This window comes from Artemia franciscana, chromosome 3, assembly GCF_032884065.1.
Source record: "Artemia franciscana chromosome 3, ASM3288406v1, whole genome shotgun sequence".
In the NCBI taxonomy this organism is placed as follows: domain Eukaryota; kingdom Metazoa; phylum Arthropoda; class Branchiopoda; order Anostraca; family Artemiidae; genus Artemia; species Artemia franciscana.
Window position 1 is genome coordinate 41,371,245 of NC_088865.1, and position 20,709 is coordinate 41,391,953.

Consider the following 20,709-nt stretch of genomic DNA (forward strand, 5'->3'; position numbering starts at 1 on the left):
AACATATTTGTGATCAAAATAATTGAAACCATTGAAAGACATTAAAATAGCCTCCTAGTCTCTGAGGTCATAACGGCGTGCAATAGCCCCACGCATAATTGCGTAATCTTTAATCATAGTTGCGTAGTCTTTGAATATACATGCTGTCTATAAAAAAAAAAATTACCTGCCCATAAAAAGTATTTATTTGATAGAGCTAATGGCTGTTTCATAGTACAACAGTGTACAATATTTAATAGGATACAGGAATAAAATTTTTTTTGTATAAAGCCTCTACAAAAACCGTAGCTACATATTCACAAACTTTACATAAGATTTACCTCCTATAAGGAAAATTGAATAAAATCTTCAGGTGATTGCTGATTCATTAGGAAGAATTTATTTAAGAACCAAAGTTTTTCTGAGGGAAGTAAAGAGCTAAGTTGAAACTTAAACAAACAAGAATTATTGAACAAAAAGAATTACTTAACAGCCTATCTAATATATTCCAATAAAACTAGTGGAAATAAACCAACTCGTGATACTTCCCTATGTTTGTTGGAATACAAAATTAGTGCTTTCTTGAAAACACAAAAACCAAAATATTGATTTAAGAGTTAAAGTGAGTGCATAGCTTCACAACAGTAAACAAATCTATAACGTTCTTCATAGTTTTACACGAGCAGTAACATCAGGAACTTTCAGTATACAATTAAGATTACCTTAAAAACTTAGTTATAAAGACAAATATTATCTTCAGAAGTGGGAAGTCATTAAACAGCATACAAAGATAATTAGTTATAAAGACAAATATTATCTTCAGAAGTGGGAAGTCATTAAACAGCATACAAAGATAATGGATTGATTTATCAGGTAACATCTTGGTCTCATCTAGTATTACTCGGAATGAAGAACAAATAAATCATAATATAAGTTCCGGAAATCCGGCTATTTTGCAGAATAGAGAATCTTAAGCAATGATAAAAATTCTGAAGCGAGTTTTGAGTCCTAATACAATTAAGATTGGTTCACATCGAGCTTCTCTACAAAATAATTATCTAGTATCCTTTTCAGATACAAAACGACCGTCAATAATTGGCCTGAGCTCATTGTGCAGAAGTGATGCCAAATTAAAAAAAAAGAAACAATCCGAAAATTCTTTATTTTTATACTGTTAAAAGTGTGCTTAAATTGTTTACTTTTACTGTGAAAAATATCCTGTAGGCCTATTATTTTGTGTCTTCAGTAAAGCACTAGTTTTCTATAATTCGACATTTACAAGGAAATATCACCATTTGCTATATCAAACAGTTCGGGGTAACGAACTGTAAGTAAGGAGGGCCCCGCCTCAATAGTAACCGAAACTCTAAAAGCGGAGTTTTTATACCAGTACATATATCAAAAGAATTGTATTTTTTTATGCTGATTTTATGTATGCATAAGTTTTGTTAAGTTTAATCTTATACATCAAAGGTTGAGAGCCTGGAAAGTTTGCCTGATTTATGAAAAAAAAAGAGAAACAACCCTTAAAACTCGCAAAATTATTAGGAAAATCACACCATCAGATTCAGCGTATCAGAAAATCCCTCTATAGGGTTTCAAGCTCCTATCTTTAAACATGTGGAATTTTGTAATTTTGCCAGAAAAAAGGTCACCGATGCGACTTTATTTGCTTATTTGTTTTTTTCTGCGGGTGATAGTATTGACCCAGTGGGCCTAGAAAATCGAGAGAGTGCTCATTTCAATGGAGCACTCTCCTCCAATACCACTTTTTTTCCAAAATTATCTGATCAAAATTCTGGCATTTCAATTTTGTTCAGGATAGTTGAAAGGCCTAATAACTATGTCTTTGGAGATAACTTGACCCAACATAGCCCCTGGTGAAAGGTTTTTAAGTTATTAAATTTTTCCGTTGTTTACATATAGTATTTATTATTAGAAAGCATGCACTCATTATTCGGATGGGGAGAGGATGACGAATTTTTGCTCAATGGAAAAATTTTCCATTGAGAGGGAGTTTTCAAAGGGTTGAACTTTTCAGGGGAAATTATATACTGGGGGAAATAATAATCTCTATTCATTTTAAAATTTAATGTTGCCCTTTACTTTCAGTTGAAAAATTTGTATTTCATTTAATTTGCACTAGTTCTATTGAAATGTATTAGATGGGCTGTGAAGTAATAATTTTTGTTTGTTTTAAGTGTCAACTTTGTTCTTTAGCTCCCTCGAAAAAACTATTTTGAAATAAATCTTTGCTAGTTATAAATTAAAAAAAATTGTTAATTAGAAATTTCATTCGCCCAGTTGTTCGCAAATCCTGTGGACATGGTCGATCATTAATCTTTGAATCTTTGAATTTTCGCTCCAATTGCTCTGTCCAATGGGATCAAACAGTTCGTGGTAACGAACTGTAGTAAGGAGCGACCCGGCTCAATAGAAACCAAAACTCTAAAAAATGGAATTTTGATACCAATAGCTACATCAAAAGAATCGCATTTTAATGTTGATTTTAAATATATAAGTTTCATCAAGTTTAGTCTTACGCACCGAAAGTTACGAGCCTGAGAAAATTTGTGTGATTTTAGAAAATAGGAGGAAACACCCCCTAAAAGTCATAGAATCTTAACAAAAATTACACCATCAGATTCAGCGTATCAGAGAACCCTACTGTAAAAGTTTCAAGCTCCTATCTACAAAAATGTGGAATTTTGTATTTTTTTTTGCCAGAAGGCAGATCACGGATGCGTGTTTATTTGTTTTTTTTTTTTTTTTTTTTTCCCAGGGGTGATCGTATCGACCCAGTTGTCCTAGAATGTTGCGAGAGGCCTCATTCTAACGGAAATGAAAAGTTCTAGTGCCCTTTTTAAGTGACCAAAAAAATTGGAGGGCACCTAGGCCCCCTCCCACGCTAATTATTTTCCCAAATCAACGGATCAAAATTCTGAGATAGCCATTTTATTCAGCATAGTCGAAAAACCTTATAACTGTGTCTTTGGGGACGACTTACTCCTCCAAAGTCCCCGTGGGAGGGGCTACAAGTTACAAACTTTGACCAGTGCTTACATATAGTAATGGTTATTGGGAAGTGTACAGGTGTTTTCAGGAGGTTTTTTGGCTGGGGATAGGGGTTGAAAAGAGGGGGATATACTGGGGGAACTCTCCATCGAGGAATTTGTCATGGGGGAAGAAAATTTACATGAAGGGAGCGCAGGATTCACTAGCATTATTTAAAAAAAAAAAACAATGAAAAAATAAATATGAAAAAGTTTTTTTTCAGCTGGAAGTAAGGAGCAGCATTAAAACTTAAAACGAACAGAAATTATTACCCATATGAGGGGCTCACCTCCTCCTAATACCTCGCTCTTTACGCTAAAGTATTTTTGGTAATGTCAACTATTTATTCTACGGCTTTTGTGATTCAGGGGTCATTCTTAATGAATTGGGCCAAAATTTAAAATTTAGTGTAATAAGAGAGGTACTGACGAGGGGGCGAACCCTCTCATATGTGTAATAAAAACATGAGAATAAAAAATTCTTTACGTAAGCTAGTTTATAAGTTACGTATATCTTTTACTAATAAAAAGATTCGTAAAAAATTAAAAGTTCTAGTTGCCTTTTTTATTAACCAAAAAATTGGAGGGCAACTAGGCTTCCTCCCCCGCTCTTTTTTCTCAAAATCATTCGATCAAAATTATGGAAAAGCCATTTAGACCCCCCCCCCCAAAAAAAAATGCAAATTTCGTTACAATTATTTCTCTGCGGAGAGCCAAAATCAAAACATGCATTGATTCAAAAACGTTCAGAAATTAAATGAAAAAAAACAATTTTTTTCAACTGAAAGTAAGGAGCGACATTAAAACTTAAAAAGAATGGAAATTACTTCGTATATGGAAGGGGCTGCTTCCTCATCAACGCCGCGCTCTTTACGCTAAAGTTTTTACTGTTTTAAAAAGAAGAGTTGAGAGAAAGAGTCAAACTTTAGTGTAAAGAGCGGGGCGCTAATGAGGAAGCAGCCCCTTTCATATACGAAGTACTTCCTGTTCGTTTTAAGTTTTAATGTCGCTCCTTACTTTCAGTTGAAAAAACTTGTTTTTTTATTTAATCTATCATAAGGTCTTGTGAAATTATATCGTATAACTTGACTTCGAAACAGAGAAGCTTATTTCATGTATTTTTAATGGGCTACCAGCATATCTTTGGACGTTCATCGTCTTCATCATTCAATTCTGACTTCTGGGTCCGAATTTACCTTCTCGTTACCACAAAATGCAACAATACGAGGGACATTCCAAAATACATGAAAGTTTTGTCTGCAAATAGACTTTTGTACTATGATTGCTCTATTGGCTACACATTACAAAAAGTTCTACACTATGTACTAAATAGTGAAAATAAGTAAATAATTTGAATAAGTGAACATTTGCAATAGCTAATCATGCTTTTAGTATACAACTTTGTGTGGTTCCAGAATCACAAGACTAAATTTCTACAACCCCTAAGTGAAAAGGTGTTGGGATCAAGGACGTAATTTGCCATGGGGAAAAGTGCCAGACCTCAGTCCCCCCAGAACTCACTTTTCCCCTCCCCCTCCTAGTTGAAATTAGTTTCTCCAAAAATCTTGTCAAAACTAAAATAAGCCTGTATAATTCAAGCATTCACAGGAACGGTTCAGTTTTCTTTAGCACATCTTTATCTTTTTTATCACTATATGGCTCATTTTTCAGTTTTGACTGTCGTTTCCAATTGATTTGGGGAAATCGGCTCTAACTTTGCCCCCCTTCCAGAATTTTGACAAAAATCTACCACTGGCTGGGATGGATTTAGTGATCTAACAGAAATATAGGTGCAAACCATGAACTGGATGACCTCTATTCCCTTTTGAATCAAAACGCTTGACAAATTTAAGAAATAAGCGCATCACACTTACAAGATGTAGTGAATTGTCTGAAAAATAATCGTATAGAAGGGATTGAAAAAAAATCTGATTGAAAGTTCATGATTGAAAAAAATACCCAAGTAAGAATTGAACACTTGATACTCTGTTTTGAAGTCCAATGATCTACTAATACAGCCAAGGCAGTAAAAATCGAGCTTGATCTGATGGTATTTGAATTTTCGTGGTTTTGTAGTCAAACAGTTCGTGGTAACGAACTGTAGTAAGGAGCGACCCGGCTCAATAGTAACCAAAACTCTAAAAAATGGAATTTTGATACCAATAGCTACATCAAAAGAATCGCATTTTAATGCTGGTTTTAAATATATAAGTTTCATCAAGTTTAGTCTTACCCATCAAAAGTTACGAGCCTGAGAAAATTTGCGTTATTTTAGAAAATAGGGGGAAACACCCCTAAAAGTCATAGAATCTTAACGAAAATCACACCATCAGATTCAGCGTATCGGAGAACCCTACTGTAGAAGTTTCGAGCTCCTATCTACAAAAATGTGGAATTTTGCATTTTTTGCCAGAAGGCAGATCACGGATGCGTGTTTATTTGTTTTTTTGTTTTTTTGTTTTTTTTTTGTTTTTTTGTTGTTTTTTTTTTCTTTTTCCCAGGGGTGATTGTATCGACCCAGTTGTCCTAGAATGTTGCAAGAGGGCTCATTCTAACGGAAATGAAAAGTTCTAGTGCCCTTTTTAAGTGACCAAAAAAATTGGAGGGCACCTAGGCCCCCTCCCACGCTAGTTATTTTCTCAAAGTCAACGGATCAAAATCCTGAGATAGCCATTTTATTCAACGTAGTCGAAAAACCTTATATCTATGTCTTTGGGGACGACTTACTTCCCCCCAGTCCCCGTGGGAGGGGTAACAAGTTACAAACTTTGACATGTGCTTACATATAGTAATGGTTATTGGGAAGTATACAGGCGTTTTCAGGAGGATTTTTTTGGTTTGGGGGAGGGGTTGAGAAGAGGGGGATATGCTGGGGGAACTTTCCTTCGAGAATTTGTAATGGGAGAAGAAAATTCCCATGAAGGGAGAGCAGGATTTACTAGCATTATTTAAAAAAAAACAATTAAAAAATAAAAGTGAAAAAGCTTTTTCAGCTGGAAGTAAGGAACAGCAATAAAACTTAAAACAAACAGAAATTATTACCCATATGAGGGGCTCACCTCCTTCTAATACTTCGCTCTTTACGCTAAAGTATTTTCAGTAATTTCAACTACTTATTCTACGGCTTTTGTGATTCAGGGGGTCATTCTTAATGAATTGGGATAAAATTTAAGCTTTAGTGTAAAGAGCGAGGTACTGACGATGGGGCGAATCCCCTCATATATGTAATAAAAACATGAGAATACAAAAGTTCTTTACGTAAGCTAATTTATAAGTTACGTAAATCTTATACCAATAAAAAGATTCGTAAAAAATTAAAAGTTCTAGTTGCCTTTTTAATTAACCAAAAAATCGGGGGGCAACTAGGCTTCGTCCCCCGCTCTTTTTTTCTCAAAATCATTCGATCAAAATTATGAGAAAGCCATTGAGCCAAAAAAAAAAAAAAAATATGCAAATTTCGTTTTGATTATTCCTCTGCGGAGAGCCAAAATCAAAACATGCATTTAATACAAAAACGTTCAGAAATTAAATAAAAAAAAACAAGTTTTTTTAACTGAAAGTAAGGAGCGACATTAAAACTTAAAACGCACAGAAATTACTTCGTATATGAAAGAGGCTGCTTCCTCATCAACGCCCCGCTCTTTACGCTAAAGTTTTTTACTGTTTTAAAAAGAAGAATTGAGAGAAAGAGTCAAACTTTAGCGTAAAGAGCGGGGCGTTGATGTCTGATTTTGGCTCTCCGTACATAAATTATTAAAATGAAATTTGCATATTAATTCTTTTTTTGGCTAAATGGCTTTCTCTTAGTTTTGATCAGACGATTTTGAGAAATAAGGGGTGGGGAAGTAGGCCTAGTTGTCCTCCAATTTTTCGGTTACTTAAAAAGGAAACTAGATCTTTTAATTTTTAACGAACGTTTTTATTAGTAAAAAAATACGCAACTTAAGAATTAACTTACGTAACAAACTTTTATATTCTTATATTTTTGATTATATATATGAGGGGGTTGGCCCCCTCGTTAATACCTCGCTCTTCACACTAAATCTTGTTTTGTCCCAATTCTTTAAGAATGACCCCTGAATCAAAAAGGCCGTAGAATAAATAGTTGAAATTACTTAAAAAATTTTTAGCATAAAGAGTGAAGTATTTATCTCCTACTAAATACCTCGCTCTTTATGCTAAAGTATTTTTAGAACCCCTAATATGCGTAATAATCTTTGTTCGTTTTAAGTTTTGATGCTTCTCGTTACTTTCAACTGAAAAAAGTTTTTCATGTTTATATTTTCATTGTTTGTTTTTTTATGGTAATGCTAGAAAGTCCTGCGCCCTTTTGATTGAATTTCTCTTCCCCCATGAAATATTCCTCCAAGAAAAGATCCTCCCATATAGCCCCCTCCCCTGAACAAAAAACCAAAACCAAAAAAATCCCCCTGATAACGTCGGTACACTTCCCAGTAACCATTACTGTATGTAAACATTGGCCAAAGTTTGTAACTTGCAGCCCCTCTCCTAGGGACTGTGGGGGGTAAGTCATCCCCAAAGACATAGGTTTTTATGGTTTTAGACTATGCGGAACAAAATAGCTATCTCAAAATTTTGATCCGTTGAATATCGTAAAAAAATGAGCGTGGGAGGGGGCCTAGGTGCCCTCCAATTTTTTGGTCACTTAAAAAGGGCACTAGAAATTTTCATTTCCGTTAGAATGAGTCCTCTTGCGACATCCTAGGACCACTTGGTCGATACGATGACCCCTGGGGAAAAAAAAAACAAATAAACACGCACCCGTGATTTGTCTTCTGGCAAAAAATACGAAATTCCACATTTTTGTAGATTGGACCTTGAAATTTTTTCTATAGGGTTGTCCGATACGCTGAATCCGATGGTGCGATTTTCGTTAAGATCCTATGACTTTTAGGGGGTGTTACCCCCTATTTTCTAAAATAAGGCAAATTTTCTCAGGCTCGTAACTTCTGATGCCAAAGACTAAATTTGATGAAACTTATATATTTAAAATCAACATAAAAATTTGATTCTTTTGATATATCTTTTAGCATCGAAATTCCGTTTTTTAGAGTTTCGTTTACTATTGAGCCGGGTCGCTCCTTACTACAGTTCGTTACCACGAACTGTTTGACAAGAATAAGACAAACAAAGTACTCCGTACTTTATGTTTTTTATACTTTTACGGGTAATAAAGTTCATTCATTCATTCAAAGTGAAATAATAGTTACCTTTCCTGAACCAGTGTCAGAGGGAAATGTTTTTCACTATACAGTTTTTTTTCTAAACCCTTTTTTTACCTTCGGTTACTATGGGCCGTGGTTGGGCTCTTTACTAGGTTTAGGATACACATAGATACATCGAATAATAAACGTTGAAACATGTAGTACAAGTGCTGAGGAACAAAAAAATTACCTTATACTGCTGAGGCAATAGTTTGTTTGAATATTATGCCAATTCAAGTAACGTATACTTTTAAAATATATCGTAAAAATAACAGTTTGATTGGGACAAATACTTTTATTTGTCAGTAAAAGAAAAGAAAATTATCTGAATATTTCGGTCACATATACGGTCGCCGTCATCAGCAAATAAAGCATGTTTTATCTGCTGATGGAAGGCACTGTAAATGTGACCGATATATCAAGAATTTTTTTTCTATCAAGTAAATTTATTTGTCCCCATTGAAGTGTTATTTGTTCGTCATGGGAAACCAGTGTGGTCTTCCAAAATACCTACGTCAATTTTACCAAAGCTTATTTTGAAAATTATGCCTTGTTTTCAAAATCAAATGAACCTAATTAGTTCTTTCTAACAAAGGCCATTACTATAAAAGTTAAACTTTGTAAAAAAGAGTGTGTTATTAGGAGGTGATAACCCATCTTACATTTAAGGTGGCTCCAGATATGGTATTAAAAACTAAAAAGAATACAAATCCTTTTTCTTCTGAAAAAAGTACAGATTTTTTTCTTCAAAAGGAAGTGAAGAGGGACATTAAAACCTAAGAAAACATACCCTACTCCGTCAGTGGTTTTCATCCTCCCTATTCTCTCTTTGCTAAATTTTTACTTGTTGCGCGCAAAGCTTTATGGGCGTCTACTCTGACAGAGAGGAAAAATGGAATAGAACAAAAAGTATTGCTCAGAATACTTCAAGAATGGAACCGCAAAGTGATGCACGATTGCTTGAAATAATAATTTTCAGTTTAAAGTTTTTTTTCGAGAGAATTATGAATAAAACTTTTGCAACTATCAATTCAATTAAAAAGCTTCACTTTTTACATTCTAAGATTCTTAAAAAGATCACTATAGGAATTACCGCGAAAAGGGAGGAGGGGTGAGGAGGGGGAAACTTTGTGCAAATTTCTGTTTGTTTTAAGTCTTATCGTCTCTCTTCATTCATTAAATAAATAAAAAACTTCAAATGAAAGTAAAGGCCAAGATTAAAAATTAATATTAACATACAAAATCACCTACCCCCTCGTCAACGCTTTATTTTTTTAAGCTGAATATATGTTTTGGCTTTGGAAATGCTGCTATTCCAAATTCAATGGCTTTTGTGGTGGAGGAATATCTCTTAAAGAGCCTGGGCGAAAACTCAGACCTTAATGTAAAAAGTGGGAGGTTTAGATGAAGACAGCCATCCCCCTCATAGACAGAATTATCACTGTTGACTTTAAGTTTTTGCCAGGATTATTTTTTTCCATTTTTTCAATTAAAATATTTACAAATAATTACTTCGAGTCATACGCTTTTCTGATAAATGCTTCAGCACCAAAATTAGGGGGTAGGGGGTTTGAACAACACCCCTCAATATTTGACCGACTCGTAAAAAAAGAAACAAAATGAGTGTAATCAAATTTTCGATGTGTTTTTAAGATTTTACTTTTTAATCCCCTCCCCCGAAGAAATCCACCATACGTTCTTTCAAGACCCCCCAGAGCCCTTAGGGAAAAGGCTGTAACTTTAGCAACTTATCCATTGCATACAAATAGTACTTGTTATTTAAAAAAATAAAGACATTTTCATGGGGAAGTTTTCTGTTGGAGGGTGGAATTTCCCGGAGAGAACTTTCCATCGTAAAGATTTTCTGAGAGGGTATTCTCAACGGGGTTGGGGAATTTATAGGGGGCAATTTCATATTTGGAGGGAATTTTCTGCGGTGTCTTTTCTGAAAATTTTTCAGAGGTTGTGTTCCGTGGGGGAGGGGGGTTTAACGTCTAAACCCTAACAAAATGTTTTCATAGAGCATTTATTTAAAAGAACTAATTTTCTGTTGCATATGACAACGCTACACAACATCTACTAGGATATAAGACTAACTTTTTTCTTTTGTGGAGGGGGTATATATAAAGCCTCTGGAAGAACCTTTGCTGAAAATTTTCAAACTTAATATAAGATTTGCTTCTTATAAGGTAAATTAAACAAAACTATTTTTTTCAACTGAGAGTAAGGAGTAAGATTAAAACTTAAAGCAGAGAGAAATTATTCCATGCACGAGGAGGCCTACTTTCTCTTCAATACCCCCTGTCTTCGAATTAAAGCTTTTACGAGTTTTAAAAAAGTTATTTATTCTAATTAAATGATCGTTGTGTTTCAGGAGTCGTTCTTTAAGAATTAGAACAAAATTTCGAACTTGTTTTCTTTAATTTAACATCTGGTTGTTTTTCAAACGATGCCGGGAAACCAGCCTCCCCCTCAATGAAAATTTTACCAACGATGAAACATTCCTCCATGGAAAGTTACAGCACATAAAAAAGTCTCTCCACAAAATTACCCACGGACTTTTTCATTGTTTTTTGTATTCATACCGTAAATCTTTCCTAAGTTGAAAATTTCCCCCTTGTAAAATAAAAAAACCCCGTAAGAGATTCATCTTCTTCAAAAATGTATGAATACTCCCTGATAACTATTAGGCCTACTATATTTGGACATAAGGCGAATTTTTTAACTTGATGCCCGTTCTTCGAGGGATATGGGAGGTCATCCCCTTAGACATAGTGATTGGATCTTTCAACTGTGTTGGATAGAATTGCTATCTTAAGATTTTGATCGACTGACTTTGTGGAAAAAAAAAGGCATGCGAGGGGAATATTTGCCAATCTTTTTGGTCATTTATAAACACCAGTAGAAATTATAATTTTCTTTCATATGAACTCTCTTTCAATATGCTAGGACCGTTGGTTCGGTACAATCACCACTAGGAAGAAGAAGAAAAAAAATGAACATGCATCCGCGATCTTTTTTTCTGGCCAAATTAAAAATTCCATATTTTCTGCAGACTGGAGCTTGAAAAATCTACAATGCAGTTCTCTGATGCGACTAGTCATAATGGTGCAATTTTCAAAAAGATACATTTTAGGGGGTGGTTTTCTCCATTTCCAAAATATAGGCAATTTTTTTGAAGATTGCAGCTTTTGATGGTTGACACTAAACTTAATGAATTTTACATATTTGAAATCATTATAAAAAGCTCTTTTTATTGATTTATTAGTTATGAAACTTCCATTTTTTTATGATTTTTGCTGCCAGTGAGCCAAACCACCCCTTACTTATTGTTTATTACCATGAACTGTTTGATAATTAACATACAATAAACTACTTAGTTAATAACCTTTAAATAAACATCGGTACAGGTTAATCAATGTTATTATTAATTATTGTTGTATATTTATTATTACAGTTATATTTTAGCTTATTAGTACTGTATTATATATTAGTTTTATTCTTTTGGAGGATGTCTTCCCGCCTTTTTAAGAATAAATAAAAATTTCTCATCCTCGTAACTTTTTATGGCTAACACTAAACTTAATGAATCATATATATTTGGAACCAGCATAAAAAGCTAATTCTTTCGATGTACCTGTTGTTGTTAAAATTACTTTTTTTTTGTTTTTTCCTTTTATTTCGGTTACTATTTGGCCGGGTCATTTCTTACTTGTAGTTCTTTAACACAATCTGTTGGATTGAATAGAATATTCAAATGACGCCCGATCTCCTCTCATTACTAAGAATAGATACGTAGAATAGATACATCGAGACATCAACGGTGGAACATGTAGTCCAGCATGCCCTCCAACGTTGGAGCAACGTTAGAGCAACGTTGGAGCATGACTACTGAGGGGCAAAACTTCTTCTTATATTGTTGAGGCGATGGTGTTTATTTTGAAAATTATACCTTGCAAGAAATGTATACCTTGTAAAAATTCCCATCTATGCATTCACTTCATTTGTCACATTTTTAAATTCTTTCAACAAAATAATCTAAGATCTACCGCGATGACGAGGGGGTGTGAAGTGGGGTAAATCCTACTTGAATTTCTTTCGTTTTAAGTCTTATCGTCGTTCTCAACTTTCATTTAATAAAAAAAGAAGTTTCCTAATAAAAGTAAAGGACAAGATTAAACCTGAATAAGAATATATAAGAGCGGCGGCCCCCTCCTCAAAGCTCCATTCCTTAAGCTATAGTTCTGTTTAGGTTTTTGAAAATACTGCTTATAGAAATTAATTGTCTATTATGGAGGTTGAATCATTGTTAAGGACATGGGAAAAGCTTCATATTCTAACTAAACGGCCCTTGTGTTTCAGGATTCATTCTTAAGAAATTACAACGAGAAGTCAAACTTTAAGCATACAGAGCAAGTTATTGAGGAAGATGCAGTGTCTCTTCTGTTCCTTCTAAGTTAAAATGGTGTTGCTTACTTTCAGATAAAAAATATTTTTTATTTAGTGTTTGATCATTTTTCAAATAATACTGGCCCTCTGGCTTTCCCCCATGAAAAATTCACTCCTCCATGGAAAAATCCTCTACGGTTTGTTCCTCCTACGTAAAATCCTCTGGTCTATTCCCCGCGGGTGAATCCAATTCTCGCTGAAAATTCCTATCAAAAAATTTCTTGTGGACGGTACTCCCTGAAAAATTCTGCTTAGCACTATTTTATAAAAAAGACTGTTTTTTCTCTTGTGGAGATTCTCCCATTGAAAATTTCTCTCGCATAAATATTTCCCAGGGAGATTTTCCGCAGAAAATCCCCCAACGGAAAAATCCTTCAAACGATTCTATTCCTGCTCAAAAATTCCCCCGAACAATTCCCCCGAGCTTTTTAATACATAAAATTGATTCGGCAAAGAGAAAGTAAGACACATAAAAGTGATTTTGTATAGAAATTCTGGAGAATTTCCCCAGTGTTAAACTTCCCCTTTAAAGTTCATCCCCAGAAACTCCCCTATAGAAAATATGCCACGATGAAAATGAAAGACATAGGATGGGTTAACTTGTCCTCCCATCATTTTCTAAATTAAAAAGGGTGTTAAACATTAATTTTTAAATAAAGACATATCCATGATCTTTCTTTGGGCCACAAATACGAAAATTCAACATTCTTACAGACAGGAGCTTGAAACCGCAGAGTTCTTTGATACGATTTTCATTAGGATTCTCTTTGGGATCTGTATCTCCCCTTTTTCAAAATTTAGGCAAATTTTTTTTTGCTTGTAGATTTCAATGGTTAACACTAAACTTAGTGAATTTTATACATTTGAAATCATTATAAAAAAATATTTTATGCATCTTTTAACATCAAACTTAGGTTTGTACAGTTTCAATTGCTAGTGAGTCGAATCACTCCTTACTTAAAGTTTGTTACCATAAACTGCTACCATTACTATATAATAAACTACTTGAACTATTAAGTTTAATAACTATTAAATTAATATGATTACTGATTAATAAGCGTTATTATTTACTATTGTCGTCTATTAAGTATTAGTATTACATTTTAGGATCATTATTCATACCCTATTTACTAAAATTAATTAATGTTATTACTGTTTGTTCTCATTACTAAGGATTTACGTGATTACTCAAAGTATGTAGGATAATCATCAATAAATAACAATGATTAAATGTCATATTTCACAAAAAATTCTACCTGTCTAAATACTCACTTGTACTCAATAATAAGCATTAAGACGTCGACGGTTTGTAAAAGGTTTGTGTGGTTACATTGTACCAGTTTAAAAATCTAGTTCTGGAGGAGGAAAATGGCAGGTCTAGCTGAACAAACTCGTAAATTGGTATCATTAGAGATCATTTAGGGAAGAAGTTTTGAACGAGAAAGGGCTTATAGATGGCTTATTGATAAAAGGTAATAAGCCCCCAAGAGGGAAGAGATTAAGCCTCAGTATAAAGAGAGAAAAATGCTGTAAAAGGATCAAAAGACTGGACTTTCTTATTATATGCCTGTTATCTAGACTCTCTCTCTGGATAAGACATATTTAAATGCGTAAATACAACTTTCATGATAGTGAAAGTTAGTAAACATACAATTTATGTCCCAAATTAAATAAGACTTGGCTAAGATAAAAGCTATTCCCCATACAAACTTGGATCTAAAATTTTAACTAAAAATATGAATTACTGTAATATAATCACAGTGTTTTACATTTGCCAACTGATAAATCCAATTACAAAAATTTAGCATCCAACTTTCCACATAACTTTCCTTGAAAAACTAAAAAACGAGAATTTGTGCTTACGTACTATTCCCACTTATATGGGTTATTTTGATGGACCCCGTCCTAAGGAATACTGCAATTGCTATGGAAGAATCTGGCTTCAAATGGTAGATAAAATTTTCTTCGCTTTCAAATGTAACCTGTGTGTCCTGCTTAAAATTATAAACTGAATGTGTTTATGCAGTATTTTATAGTTCAGGGGGATGGGAATAGGTTTGAGAATTAAAGTTTTTGCGACTAGGCTGCTAAAACTATGAATAAATAAAAATAAACATAAGATTTTTGTAACAAAAAAAATCTATCGAGTGGATAGCCTCAATAGCTTGGGTTGCATTAATAGCACAACTGGTGGACATTAAGAAAAATTGCAGTTAGTTATGACAAATAAGAACACACACACGGTTAAGGCACATCCACTATATTAAAAATATTTTGATGATTTAACTATGTGTGATCTTATTTGTCAGAACTAAAAACCCAAGTTTCTTAGGCATTTTCACTAAGACCTCTCAGAAGTAACTCTTAAAATGGGTTAAGTTTACCTCTAATAGCAACACACAACCAGTTAAAATTGCTTGCTAGTGCCTCCCCCTCTTCCAATAGAGTTGCTTGCTAGGGGGGCTGCTGGGATTGGTTTCTAGGGCTCCGCTGTAATTGGGTGTTAGGGCCCCCCACTGTAATTGCTTGCTAGTGTCCCCACCTTTCTTTAATTCATGGCTCTTTTGCTTGAATTTTACCCTTTATAAGTTTTTTTCACCTTCTGTTTTTTCGTTTGTTATGTTTTAACCCATTTTACTGTGCTTTAATAGTGCTTGTAAATTTGTTTTTAGTAATAAAACCTGTTTCTACTATAAAAAGATACAAGAATTGTTTATTTAACAAAAATATTCACTTTTTAATGATCTTTACATTAACAAAAACCTCAAAGAATAGGACAAGAGAGTCTTTTAAACCCTGTAAAGCTGCGTTTGAATTATTGCAGCCATGTGGGAACACTCAATCTATTTAATAATTCGAGTATGTGAGATTGTGAATTCCTCGATGAGGACCTTGTTATGGAGAAATGATTACCCGAATCAGGATATTAAAAAGCGTTTCATAGCTCAACTGGTTAGCGCTCCATTCCTTTGAGGGGGAATTCCTTTCGAATCCTAATGTGGACCTAAAATCTTTGGAATGTAAGGGTTCCCTGACAAAAACACCTTGAAATAAAATGAAATCTCAAAACGAAAAAAAAAGCCGTAAAAGAAAATGAAAGCCTGAAGACAAAAAACGCCTTGAAAGAATAAAAGGAATCCCGAAGAATAATAATATCTTGAAGTGTTATGTAACACCAATTTGTGAACTGTCATTACATACCATCCCACGTGCGCTCCGTCATTACGTAACATCCCATATATGTCTCCCGTCATCAGGGCCTGGACCCCTAGAGTCTAGCAAGACACGGGAGATTGCATCTTCTTTAACATAAGTAAACATTCCCCCATTACATAAAAACCAAAGAAATCTTGAACAACATCTTGTGAAAAATGTCTTAAAAGGTGTCTTGAAATGTCTTCAAACGTCTTGAAAACGTCTTCAAAAAAAATATTTAATAAAATCCCCCTGCTTGACTAGTCGACTCTAACACGTCCTATTACGTAACATTTGCTTAACTAAACATTCCCGATGATGTAACATAAACCTGCATGGTTTATGAAGCATTCCCAATTACGTAGCATGCACCTGCATCGTCCAGAAAACGTTCCCTATGACGTAACATGCACCTACTGGCTGCCGTCGGAATGACCAGATAGGGATGCGTTTGAAAATAGGGATAGGGACGTGTTTAAAACGAGGGATGTGTTTAAAAGAAGGGATAGGGATGTGTTTAAGATACATCCTGTTAGGGGCAGCATGGCGCCACTGCTCACAATAACAGAAAATGAAGACAATATTAACTTTGACTCTCTTCCCCCTAATAAAATGCTGGAACGACGTCCCTGTATCCAGTTACTCAAAAGACAAGAACAACACAGATAACTTCCTTTAATTGTACTTCACAGAAAGCGAAATACACTTGTTTATCGTTTGAAAGTCTTACATATTTAACTCGCATTTTATTCAACAGTCTTATGGCTTTTAAAGTTTTAATTTTCTAGCTTTTACACTTTTTCTAGTTTTTCAATGTTACGGTTTCAGTTTTTGATTTTTAGATTTAACATTTACCGTCGAACACTTAGTGTTATTAAATAAAAAAAAATAGTTTTGCTAACTGCAAGTAAGGAGCGACATTAAAACTACAAACGAACAGAAATTAGTTCGTATATGAAAGGGGTTGTCCTTTCCACAACCCTTCGCTCTTTACGCTAAAGTTTGACTCTTTCTCACAACTTTGCTTTTTAACACTTAAACCGAACAGAAATTATTCCGTATATAAAAGGGGTCGTCCCCTCCTCGACGCCTCGCTCTTTACGCTAAAGTTTGACTCTTTGTCACAACTCCACTTTATAAAATAATAAAAAAACTTCAGCGTAAAGAGTGAGGGGTTGAGGAGGGGACAACCCCTTTCATATTTGGAATAATTTTTGTTCGTTTTAAGTTTTAATGTCGCTCTTTACTTGCAGTTAAAACACTTTTTTTACTATTTAATAACACTAAGAGTTTGACGTTTTTTTGTTTAATTTCTGAACATTTTTGAATTAATAAATGTTTTGATTTTGACTCACTGCACGTGAATAATTAAAACAAATTAGCATATTAATGTTTTTTTGGCTAAATGGCTTTCTTAGAGTTTTGATCGAATGATTTTGATAAAAAAGGGTGGGGGGAGTAGGCATAGTTTCCCTCCAATTTTTGGTTACTTAAAAATGCAAAGAGATTTTTAATTTTTTTACGAAAGATTTTTTAGTAATAAATATACTTAACTTGCAATTTAAATTACGCAACAAACTTTCATATTTGCTTATTTTTATTATTTATATGAGAGGCTTCACCCCCTCGTCAATACCTCGCTCTTTACACTAAAGCTTGAATTTTGTCCCAATTCCTTAAGAACGACCCCTGAATCACACAGGCCGTAGAATAAATAATTGAAATTACTAAAAATACTTTAGCGTAAAGAGCAAAGTATTGTGGAGGAGACGAATCCCCTTAAATGCTTAATATTTTCTGTTCATATTAAATTTTAATGCTGCTCTTTGGTTCCAATTGAAAAAAAAATTATTTATTTTCTCATTGTTTTTTTTAGTAATGCTAGAGAATCCTGCACCCCCTTCATGGAAATTCTCTTCCCTCATGATAAATACCTCAATGGAAAGATCCTTCTATATAACCCACTTCCCCCGATCCACCCCAACTGCCACCCCACCACCCACAGCACCACAACACCCCAGAAGTCAAACGCCCAACAGTCACTTTTTGAAATTTTTCCTATTCCAATTTACTAAATTTTTAACCGGTTATTTCTGAATATTAAGATTTGGTTATTTTTTAAGGGAAGTGATTATATCCCTCTATTGGGCCTGGAGAAGCTCAATATTATGTAATATCAATGTTTATAAAATCAAGCAAAACCCAAAACCCTCAACTTTGGTCTTAAGATTTTAACCAGATTGCCCATAAACTTGAATGACTCTTCTTAAATCCTTCACTCCTGATACACAATAATGATAAGAAAATGTACATTTTACTATTTTAACTACTTAAGTCCTTTAGCTTTCCAAACCCAAAGGAGCCATAAATCATGATTTTTGAACAGCTAAACAACTCCTTTCTTTCTTTAGTATTCCAAGATTTTGAGAGGGCTTCCCCAAGGACTCTATTTAATCCACTTTTGGACCACAAATTCTGTTTGATTTTCTTATTTGCTGGTTATTAGACTTCTTTTTTTTTACAAATTCGTACAATGCTGCAAAACCACAATGAAAAAATCATAATTTTATTGCTTGTTTTTTAATAACTCATTTCTCTCTTTGTCTTTTCAGGCCTAGAGGAGCCCTTTGGATGACTTTTGAACCGCAAAACAAGTCCTGTCTTTCTTTCAAGAATAGGCAGAGGTGGTCTCGTGTTAGTAGTAAGGGACTCTCTACAGTACAAGGTGCGTGATGATCTTGAGATTTGGCTAGAGGGTGAGTTTGAAAGTTTTTCTGTTGAAGTTAAATTTGAAGAAAAAAATTTTTAGTATTATTTTTGGACCACCGAGTGCTATGTTTTATCGTATTATAGCTAGTTTTGATGATTTAAGGCTGAAATTAAGAAATTCAGGTTTGGAATTTATGATAATGGGTGATTTTAATTATGATTTAAAAATACTAGCTCGTATGAATCTTGATTTTTTAAATTTCATGTCATCTCACGATTCTTTACCCTGGGATCACAGTTCCTACTAGGATCACCGAGCATTCTGCGACCTTGATTGACAACATATTTGTTTAGTTACGTAAAGTAGCAACTACATTCGCAGACGTTATAATTTCTCCTATCTCTGATCACCTGCCAGTCCTAGCTAATTTAGAACTTCGCATAAGAAAACAAGTACTGAAGCGTAATATACAAATCCGAGATCTGAAGCCAGCGAACGCTAAAAAATTTTCAGAAGAGCTGGGTGCTGCAAATTGGGAGAGTTTTAGGGAGGGGAACCCAACTGTGGCTTTTGTGAAGTTCAACACCACGCTACTAAGTATTTATGACTCAAAATGCCCACTGAAAAAGTATGAAAATATGGACAAAAAGCAGCGAGAAAACTGTAGGTTGATGATGACCTTCTTCGAATGATTGATGTAAGAAATGCTTTGTATTCAGCACATATTAATGTACCAAATGAGTTTAGTTACGCACAGTTCAAGGATCAGCGTATTCTAATTAGTTATACTAGACGAAATAAAATGAGTGATTTTTATGGCGAAAAATTCAAGAAAAATGCATCAAACTGTAAAGCCACTTGGAAAATTACTTATGAAGTGTTTAGAGGTAGTCCTGCTCCACAACGCTATAGTCTAAATGCTGGTGGCAAAATAGCTCGAGATCTTGACAGTGCATGTGATTTGTTTGCTCATCATTTCTCGAAGATTGGTGAAACTGTTCAGAGTGAAGCAGCAGTGAACAAGGAGTTGCTGACAGAAGAATCTACTTTTGAAGACCTAAGAGGTCAAGATTTTGAAAGGAAATTAGAACCCTGCAATTCTGAAGAAATAAAGAAGATTGTTTCTTCAATAAAATCAAACAGTGCTGGGACCAATGGTCTCAACCTCCCAACTCTTAATCAGTGTTTCTGAATATTCTTCCAGTACTAGTATTTTGATAAATCTGTCAATGTCTAAGGGTCAATTTCCCCATTCGCTGAAGATGGCCAAAGTCATCCCGCTTCCAAAGTTTGGGGTTCTAAGTGACCTTTCAATTTGAAGATCTGTATCAATACTACCCCTCATTTCAAAGATATATGAAAAAAAGTGCAGGAAAGACTATATGAGCATCTAACGAATTGCGGATTTCCATCTGAAACTCAATTTGGTCTTTGAAAAAGACATGGAACTGTGCATGCCGCTTTAAATTTTAATGATAAAGTAAACAGTGCTCTTGAAAATAATTATTTTTGCAAGACAATTTTTATTGATTTTAAGAAAGCTTTCGACTGTTGATTTTTGAATTTTGTTGGATAGATTGTCGAAGTTAGATATTAGGAATAAGTTTTTTTGTTGGTTTGAGTCGAAATTGAGGGGTAGAAGTTTAAAGGTTGCAATAAATAATACACTTCACAGGTTTACCCACTGAATTGCGGAGTGCCGCAAGGTTCTGTCATAGGTCCTCTACTATCTCTAACTTATGTTGATAATATGAGATTTCTTACCCCTGGTTATTTAATGTCTTTCGCCGACGACATTGCCACTACTGCCAAATCATTGCTGGACTTGATAGACCGACCAAACAGTGCTTTAAAGGGACTTCTTGTGTTTGTTACACTCAGTAAACGTGGTGTGAATGCTTCAAAAACAAATTACATGGTTGTTAGGAGGACCGTTTAGCCCCAAGAATTACCTTAGATATTAAGTATAGTGGTGTTACCTTTAAACAAGTCCGAGAAATGCGTTACCTCAGGTATCTTCTTGACTTTAAACTGAGTTGGAAGGTTGACAGTGACCTAGTTTCCTGCAAAGTGTCAAAAGGAGTCGGAATGCTGCGGT

The 20,709-nt window shown here is 34.4% G+C and overlaps 1 protein-coding gene across 8 annotated transcripts in view; it reads left to right on the top strand.

Moving 5' to 3' along the window:
• Window positions 1-20,709, top strand: part of LOC136025274 (octopamine receptor beta-2R-like) — a 146,017-nt gene that overhangs the window by 34,907 nt on the left and 90,401 nt on the right. For 7 of the 8 annotated variants that reach the window (XM_065701153.1, XM_065701145.1, XM_065701146.1 and 4 more), the window contains one exon: window positions 18,514-18,657. The gene's annotated coding sequence lies outside the window, so the exon portion shown is untranslated. The remainder of the gene's footprint in view (window positions 1-18,513; window positions 18,658-20,709) is intronic. The other variant, XM_065701144.1, reaches the window with a different exon arrangement.